General features: G+C 37.3%; 1 pseudogene; it reads left to right on the top strand.

Moving 5' to 3' along the window:
* Positions 1–1,140: 1,140 nt before the first annotated feature.
* LOC115291235 lies at positions 1,141–3,969 on the top strand (annotated as a pseudogene).
* The last annotated feature ends 5,945 nt before the right edge of the window (positions 3,970–9,914 follow it).

Below are 9,914 nucleotides of genomic sequence, written 5' to 3'. Positions count from 1 at the left end.
TCAAACTCTTGATTTCAGCTCAGGTCATGATCTCACAGTTTGTGGAATCAAGCCCTGCATCAGGCTCTGTGCTGACAGTGGCTCGGGTCATGATCTCACGGCTCATGGGTTCGATCCCTGCGTCAGGCTCTGCGCTGACAGTTCAGAGCCTGGAGCCTGCTTCAGATTCGGTGTCTCCCTCTCTCTCTGATCCTCCCCTGCTCACACTGTCTCTCTCTGTCTCTCAAAAATAAATAAAACACAAAAAATAAAAAATTTAAAAAAATTAAAATTTCTTCTAAATGGCAGTGAGATTTGAAAACCCAACCCACAGTTACAGAGGATAAAGTGAAATCTTAGATGACCATGGCAGGCATAGATGTAGATTAACATAAGTTCTTACACTTGCATGGCTCTGATCAGAATCAAATAAAGAAGAGAAATAGATGAGATAAAACCAAACGTGAACCATACACAGAAAAGTGAACTTGGCACCATTACACAAAATTGCAAGGATTACCCCTGTCAACCCTATGCAGAGTAGCTAGATTTTTATGTGTGAGATATTACGATCAGATGTGCCGGATGGCATTTAATCACACCACGACCAAGAGAAGACTCGTGTGTGTTTTGTGAGGTGTTAAGTGAGGAAATTCAGGGAATTCAAACGTTTAATATATGGCAGTCAAGAAAGGAATATTCTAAACATATTTATGTTATCGGCATCCATGTGGTTTCTTTAGAAAAGATGAAATTTTCACAGCCTATCCAAAATGGCTTTTCTGGATCATTCTACTTCTAGAGAAGTCTCTGAGGTTGAAGTCCTTGGATAGACTACCCAGCTTAAATCTTGGGCTCTTTGAGAAATAATTGTTCCTTCTAAAATATAGTAAAACCCAGCCAACTCTCTTAGGAGTTATTAACATTTCATTGCTATATAAATGTTCAGCAGCAGAAAAAGGAAGAATTGGATTTAGAGAATAGTTCTGACAGATTACAGTGTGAGGTCTTGTTAAAGGTTATGAAGAGTTATGTCCTCCAAGTGACTTATCCATCACAGTAGGAATAGAAATACCACACAGCCTGAATAAGAAGTAGGAGTGCCATTTTAATTAGGTGAGCATTGGATTGTTAAAGCCCAAACAGAGAATGATTATTATATAGGAGATTCTGCAAAGCAGTTGAAAATAATGAAATCTTTGTGTCATTCACAGTAAGGTTTAAATATCTAGCCTATTTATTCTCTGCAGACCCCAAATATTCTTTCCACCATATTTGGTGAGGGAAGGAAATTAGGTAGTCTCCCCAACTCCTTAGGGTGGCATATTTTGGAAATTATTCTGTTCTTGAAGGTAATAAAGCCAATGACTCTAGTGATTCCAAGAGAAAGATTGTGATTGCATGAAAAAGGCCAAATCGCTTACAATCCACCTGCAGAAAGCAGTACGATATGAGCAAACAGGAAAGAAGAGTAGAGGTATATTTCCTGAGAATCTCCTTAAACTAAATCATAAATCAGGAACAATTAAATTATAAAGGGCTCTATATAACAAATTGCTTCCAGAGAAATATTGATACCTTAGAATGGTGCTTATATCAGTGTTGGATTAAAAAGTAGTAATCCACTATCCATACCTACTTGGAAGATAAAACCTATGGGTAATGAGCAGAAACAAAAATCAAGAATGTGGCTAATTGTTCTGAGAGACAGGAGCCAGAGTACAGAGGAGTACTTTTCAGGGAGGTAATTAGGCTTGTGGGAGTAAGAATTAAATCTTGTTAACGGTATGAGGCTCTTTATTCTTTCCCTCAATCAATTATTTAAGCCTATTTCAGGAATTTACACAATGAACAGTCAAGGTACAGAGATTTTGGAGGACATAAAATTGTCCAGCAATGAGCTAAGTTAGTCTACACTGGAAAGTTTTCAATGTGTAAGTATTTGTTAGAAGTTCTAAAATGGATTTGTTTCTTCCAATTAATGTCTTGGCAATAACTAAGTAGTTTAGCAACTCTCAGGAAGGGTAGAGTCTGAAAATCACTTGGAGCCATTTGAAAACTGCACACCCAAATTAAGTCTTGCAAACTAAGCACAAAAATCTATCTATTGAGCACCTATCATATACCAAGCATCCTGTCAGATCCATTACATATATGATCTCATTTAGTCCAAGGAAAGCTTTGTAACTGCTGTTTTTAAAGATGAGAACACTGTGACTCTGAGAATTTAAATCACCTCCTGAGGTCACTCAATGGGTTAATGGAAGACTGAGGGTTCGTTAATGGAAGGTCCAGGTCGTATTCCATCATGGTCCCCTTGTCACCTCACACAGAAAATGATGACAGTATCTCTATAGTTCCAGGTCTTTGGTCATATGGAGAGGAAAACTATAGGCCATTCCTTGCATATTTTCTGGTCACAAGACTAAAGCGAAAGCTCGGAAATGCCACAGTATGAATTGGGTCATTCTCTGATAGCATCTGTGTGACGGGTCATCTTCATAAACACATCCTGTATTTGGTGGCTTGTGGTGGTTAAAGTATGTGGGGTATGGGTTCAGTTTTGACTTCAACAGTCACCAGCTGCATGACCATTGGTAATTTACCCTCTTTAAACATCTCTCCAGTCACTTCTAAACTGACGGTAAATAATAGTACCCACTTCACAGGACTGGCTAAAATATTTAAATGAGATAGTAAGTACCAAGAGTCTAGTCTGTATTATATGCTCAGTTCATGTTCAGCAACTAGACCCATAAAAAACTGGTTTCCATGATCAAAAAGTAGGATTGCTGAAAATAAGATTACAAGGGATTTAAAAAGTTGTTCCCTTGATTATTAAAAATGATTACAAACATTTCTTCATTGCTTAGCATCAGAGAGTTCTGTAAGAAGCCCATTCCTAAGAACAAAGGGCATAAAAACAAAAGATAATACAGTAAAAACATGAAAATATTTAAACCTAATTAGTAATCAAAGAAATGCACAGTAACAACAACATGCCATTATTATTTGTTAAATTAGTTACCCTCAAAAAGACACCACCTGGGGCACCTAGGTTGCCCAGTCAGTTAAGTGTTTGACTCTTGGTTTCTCCTCAGGTCAGGATCTTGCAGTCTGTGAGTTCAAGCCCTGTATTGGGCTGCAGGCTGACAGTGCAGAACCTGGTTAGGATTCTCTCTCTCTCCCTCTCTATGTCCTTCCCCTGCTCATGCTCACATGCTCTCTCTCTCTCTCTCTCTCTCTCTCTCAAAATGAATAAATTTTAAAAAAAGAAAGGAAAGGTACCACTAAATGATTTAAAAAGTACAGTAAAGAAAGTAGTTTTAGGGGTGCCTGAGTGGCTCAGTCAGTTAAGCATCCAACTTCAGCTCAGGTCATGAACTTGCACTCCGTGAGTTCGAGCTCAGTGTCCGACTCTGTGCTGACAACTCAGAGCTTGTAGCCTGCTTCCAATTCTGTGTCTCCCTCTCCCCTCTCTCTCTGCCCTTCTCCCAGGAATACTCTGTTACTCTCTCTCTCTCCCTCTCTCTCAGACATAATTAGACATTAAAAAATTTAAAGAAAAAAGAAAGTAGTTTTATACATTGCTGATAAAAGGCAACATTTTGGAATAGTCATTAAATAATAATTTTCAAAAATATAAGCGTTGGAGCTTGAGAACTGATTGGAGCTTGAGAGTCACTGTCATTTCAGATTCTTCAGTCACTATGTCAACTGGCACAGATGTTTCTGTTTCTTCATATGATGAAGATCAGAGATCCAAGCTTATCCGAAAAGCTAGGAAGGCACCATTAGTTCCCCTCAGAATGGCGGGTTTGCAGCAATCATTGCCTATGGACTGTATAAATTGAAGAGCAGGGGAAATACTAAAATGTCTGTTCATCTGCTCCACAGGGTGTGGCAGCCCAAGGCTTTGTTGTGGGAGTGATGACTCTTAGGATGGGCTCTTCCATGTATAAGGAATTCTGGGTAAAACCTTCTTCTTAGAAGAAGAGAAGCTGTCTTCGTTTTGTTGGTGGCGCTTGCTTCTAGACATGAGTTTATATGTTTATGTTGAAAATAAATGGTTTGAATGGGTCATACAATAACATGATAATTTACATATTGGTTTCCTTTCTTGTAGACTCGATTTGCCTGGTAACCAAATTACTAGTGACTAGTTAGCTTGGTCAGTCAGGGGAGCCAAACTAGCACAAAAGAAACATGTCACTTTTCCATGTGCTTGTTAGTGGTAAAACAAGCATCTTCTTAAAGTCTTCTGATGACATGAGTTAGAAAGAGACCAACTTGGCAATCCCGAGGTTCTAGCAGTTTCTGCAGATTACCACATGCTTCTGATGTTATGGACGAATCTGTTTAACTTTTTTCTGCCTGTTTGGCAGACGATTGTGGACTTCAGTTTTTAGGGCTGGTTGGCTCTTAGACCCCTTTCAGAGCAAGGCATGGAATACAACATTATGAGCTTCCCCACAACTGAAAATGTGTGTGTGTTTAAACCAAACCTAAAAAGCTGGTAACAGCTGCTTAGAAGCAGTATTTCAGAATCATTTGTAAACATGAGAATAACTTAAGTATGGGTCCAAGTTTAGCTTTTTTTTATAATTACAGAATTATATGTATGCTTCTCTTGTCTTAGATTAATTTTTAAATGTCTGCTGGAAATAGAAATGTGTATTTTAAGTACTAATGCAAAGGTAAATGAAAAACACTTTTTAAATGTGTGAAATTTGTTTATTTTTCCTTGTAAGAATCATAAATGTTAACAAATCACCCGTAATTGAAGTGATTCATGATTTATCAGCTAGGTGGTTTGATCAGACATTATACACAAACTTTGGTATACTCTAGAATACTTTACTTCACTTGTAAAATTTTTTTTGTCTAACCTGAATTTACATTCCATGGTGATAACATGATAAATGTAGTGTTAGTAAAGTAATTGAACACACACAATATATATATAAAATAATTTTTAATTTTAAAATATCAATTCTACTTCTGAAAATTCCCACTAAGAAAATTATTTTAAAAAAAAGAAAATAAATATGGATACAGTTTTTAAAATAGTATTTTTTTAAGTTTATTTGTTTTAAGAGAGAGAGAGCACACACATGCACACATATTGGGAAGGGGCAGAGAGAGAGGGAGGGAGATACCTCCTCTCTCTCTCTCTCTCTCTCTCTGTTCTTGGGACTGAGAAATGTCTTTTTATTTTCATATATGTTTCATCAGTTATTTGTTCTACCACTTTTAATCTAGTGATTAAAAAATCTAGTGATTAAATTTAGTTCTACCACTATTTAATCTACCACTTTCCATCTAGTGATTGTTTTATGCTTATTTATTTATTTATTTTGAGAAAGAGAGAGCAGGGGAGGGGCAGAGAGGGAGGGGGAGAGAGAATCCTGAGCAGGCTCTGCTGTCAGCACAGAGCCTGATGGGGGGCTTGATCCCACAAACTGTGAAATCATGACCTGAGCCGAAATCAAGAGTCAGAGGCTCAACTGACTGAGTCATCTAGGCTCCCCAATTCCATCTAGTGAATTTTTCATTTCAACGTTTATAGTCTAGAATTTCAAATTTTATGTATTTTCCACTCTCAGTTGAGATATGTCCATTCACTCCTTTAGACCATTTTTTTCCTTTAATTCTTTTAAAATATTATCCCTTAGTTTTTGAACACATAATAACTGTTCTGAAGTAGTTGCCTGAGAGAGCCGTCATCTGGCCAACTGGAAGTTAGGTCCCACTTGACTTGTGTTAGTCATATTTTTCAGATTATAGATTACACTTTCCTCTTTCTTTGTGCAAGTAATAATATTTTGTAAAATGTGGACATTGTAGAGAATAAGCTGTAGCAACTCTGGAGTCTGTTGTGTTCCTCTGGAAATCTGTTGTTATAGCAGTCGGTTAATTTTCTTGGATTCAAACTGTAACTTCACTCTTTCACTTGGAAAGAAGCAGCTGATAACCCTGCTTATTCCTCACAGCAAACAGCTGCTGCTTTTTTTTTAAGCCTAATTCCTGGAAGGTGTTCACTGGGATGGCGTAGTGATAAGATGCCGACTCAGACAAAACATATTTCTCATTTTTAGACTCACATATCATGGCTACTCTGCTTCTGAAGACTCCGGATATTTTGCCAGCATCAAAGTCTTTTCTTTGATATTTCAAGGCAGTAAGGCTGATTGGCAGGTGAGTCTGGGAATGCAGTTGATTAAAAAAGCAGCAAACTCACAAACTTCACCTGATAAGTCTGTCTTTCAACATTCTATTTCTATTGGCCTTTCCCTGCTTTATTTGCCAGATACCCAGGGCTCTGCTTTGCCCATTTATAGTTTAGTGGGCAGTCTGGGACCTCTGCAGAATTTAATGTGCAAATATTGGGTCTTGGAAATTCTACAGTTCTCTCACAGGTTTGCCTTTTACCTTCTTAGCTGTGACTCGAATGCCGGGCACTTTTCTCTGCGTTTTTGAGCTGGTTAGACTGAATGTTTTCTCTCTAGATGGTCTTTGGAGCATATTCAGGCATTTCTTAACCTGCAATGACAAGAGAGAGAGAGAGGGAGACAGAGAATCCAAAGCAGGCTCCAGGCTGTCAGCACAGAACCTGACCTGGGGTTCAAACTCATGAACTGTGACATCATGACCTGAGCTGAAGCCAGACATTTAACCCACTCAGGCAACACAAGTAGCATTTTTTAAAAATGTTTCTAAGCTTTATAGTTTTTATCTTTGGGAATCAGAAATCTGTCCGCACCCATCCCAGGCCATTGATCTGCATTTCCTGGGCAGGTTTCCATAGCCACCCTTACATTTCTCTACCATAATGGTATTGAAGCTGGAAGTTCAATCATTTTTAAAAAATTCTACCATCAAATAAGCCTTGAAAAGACCATCTTGCTAGAAGTCAGTAGGTACAGGTTTTGGTTTCACTTAACTTGGGCAGGTGGCTTGACTCTGCTATGCGTCATTGTTTTTTCTTTGGACACTTAAGGAATTGAATGGGATATGCAGTACTTCTGCCAGTAAAGTTCCATTTCCCTTCTATGATCAAAAAGTAAACAAGACTTCTACTAATTTATAGGCATAGTGATTGTGTAAACTATTTTCCTTCTGTCTACATTTTCCCAGTAAATAAGCCACTCATCAACTGGAATGTTCTGGAGAGTTAAATGAAACATTTTATCTATTGTCTCTGTGGCTTTCTAAGTCCTGTTTCAATTTCAATACCAAAATATTCCATAGGCATTACTCTTACAGCAAATTTTGCAATATTTTCTAATTTCCCAACCATAGTATTCTTTGTTTTCTTCCTCTCATTTGCATTTTCTCCCTTTCTTAGTATATCTGCTGTCACTCAAGTCTAACTTCCAATTTCTCCCCAGGATTTTTATATCCAGTTGCATTGTTGTCTTGGCTCAGAGTATTTTCAGTCTCTGCAATTCAAAAGATGAATGCTGAGCTGTATTTTCTCTTCTGAATGACAAAGTCAACAAAATAAGAAACATGTCAACAAAATGTCAGACGTTAGCAAGAGACTGCAAATAACAAGGTGAACAAATAGGAAGCGTTCTGCCACAAAAGGTCTCCTACAAATAATAGATTTTGTTATCTTTATTTACCTTTTATTTTTATTTATCTCATTAAGTCTGCTGTGCTTACTACGTTCATTATATTTTCATTCAGTTACTTATTTATCAAATATTTTTTAAATGACTACCATATACCATAGAAAGGGGAGCAAAAGAGCCTCCCCTACTCATTGTTGCCACCAAAAGCCATACAATGATGAAAAGCTGTACTTACAGTTGACAGTGACCATCAGATTCAGGCTGGGTAAGCTACCGCACAGAGAGCAGAATGAGGTAACTCAAGTGTCAACATCTTTTGAAGGTGGCAGTGTGGGAGACAAATCCAGAGAGGAAAGCTCAGAGAATGTCAAGTGATTTTTTTCTATTTTTCCCACTGAATTAACCAAATCATTCCTAATGAAATTGTTTTGAGCCTATTACATTATGAAAGAAATACTTCTCACTGTGACAGTTTGGACAAGAGGTTGAACCTTGCCCCCATATGTGAAGAAACCAACGGCTTCAATGTTGTGTTATCAGGAAACCAACAACATAATGCATTGTCTTTTCATTTATGAAAAACACAACCAGAATATATTAACCTAATTAATATAAAATTGACATCCCGAATCTCTTAAGACTTGCTCGCCTGAGTTTATTTGTTATAGACATTGGAATTAATATATATGAAGTTTACACATATGCAGTTACACTGTGTGTGAGTCTATGATCAGCTTATTAAAGAATTGAGGACATTTATTTAGAAAGATCACTCTGCCTCATAAAGTAATTGATGTCTTTCAATTTAGCTTGTTGGAAATAATTTTATAAGTTGGTTTCCTGTTAGTACTTGTTCTAGGACAGTTTGATTTTTGGAGATGCCATATTTCTGAAGCTCAATTTAAAAACAAAATAAATACTAAGTCTCATATAAAAATTATAGCAATTACTTAAATCCTCAGATATAATAAGTAGGTATTGTACTTTGATTTAATATGAAATATGAGAATGTTAGAGTTTATTTATGTATATAAGTTGATTGATTTATTTTGAGAGAGAAAGAGAATAGCTGTGGAGAGGCTCAGAGGATGCAAAGCAGAGTCTGTGCTGACAGCAGAGAGCCTGACGTGGGGCTTGAACTCACGAACCATGAGATCATGACCTGAGCCAAAATCGGACACTTAACTGAGGGAGCCACCCAGGTGCCCCAAGAATGGTAGAATTTTTTTAAAGGATGACTTACCTATTTGATAGCTGGGAGTATTAAGCTGAAAACTAAGCAGAATTCAAGACTATCTTTCAAAGGTTCTTATCATCCAATCCTTTTTTGTGTGTGGTGGGGTTAAAAAAAGAGAGATAAGAATTTCAAAATAACAAAGTGGAAAATGAGGAAAAGAGATGTATTTTTTAGTAAGAAAGTGTAGCCATTTTTTAAAACATATAATTGGTATGTAGTCTACATTTACATAGTGTATATATTTCAGTCAAGTCACCTTTTACATTTTTAATCTTTACTCTTGCCAATAACAAATAGTGAGCTGAAGTATATTGATACCCATTATGTTGACATTAAATAGATATGGTAACTGTATTATTACTGCTTGCGGCTATTGCACTGCCTCAGTAAGTATAAAACTCTCAGTAAAATGCTTGCATGAAATTGTTTATTTCAAAAATACATGCTGTACTTTCAATACTTATATTCTGACCTCTTCTGAACAAGGATAAAAATTCTTTCTGTTGAAGGTGAAAGATTAAGCATGTGTAATTGCCTCCTCTGCCTGTAAGATTTTGCTGAAAGAAAGAAAGAAAGGAAAAAGAAAGAAAGAAAGAAAGAAAGAAAGAAAGAAAGAAAGAAAGAAAGAAAGATGTATGAACAAAAATAAACTCATACTAGACAAAAGAACTGTGAGGGTTGCCTGAGTTACTCAGTCGGTGAGAGTCCAACTCTTAATTTCAGCTTAGTTCCCAGGCTCTCAGGATTTAGCCCAGTCTTGGGCTCCATGCTGAGCACGGAGTGTGCTTGGGATTCTCCCCCCACCCCCCACCCCCTGCTTGTGTGCACCCTCTCTCTCCCTAAAAGAAAAAAAGAGAGAAAGGAATTGTGAAGGTTAGAGTAGGGAGAAGTCATCATTTATGAGAAATTTTAGTTTATTTGTACACATCGGAAAGAGGGTGAGAAATCACAGAGAGCAGAAGCTAGCTGGACAATTGGAATCCTGAGGTGCATAGTGAGGTTTACCCCTGTGAAAAACTGAAGACCTACAGTAAAGAAATTGAGCAGAGTCTCAGAGGAAAGCTAAACTACCAGTAGGAGTCACTGTGTCATTTGGCCAGGCTAGAGTCAGGAAGATCAAT

Source organism: Suricata suricatta, chromosome 5, assembly GCF_006229205.1.
Source record: "Suricata suricatta isolate VVHF042 chromosome 5, meerkat_22Aug2017_6uvM2_HiC, whole genome shotgun sequence".
Lineage (NCBI taxonomy): Eukaryota > Metazoa > Chordata > Mammalia > Carnivora > Herpestidae > Suricata > Suricata suricatta.
The sequence above is the reverse complement of the archived record's forward strand: the minus strand, read 5'-3'. Positions and strand labels throughout refer to the sequence as shown.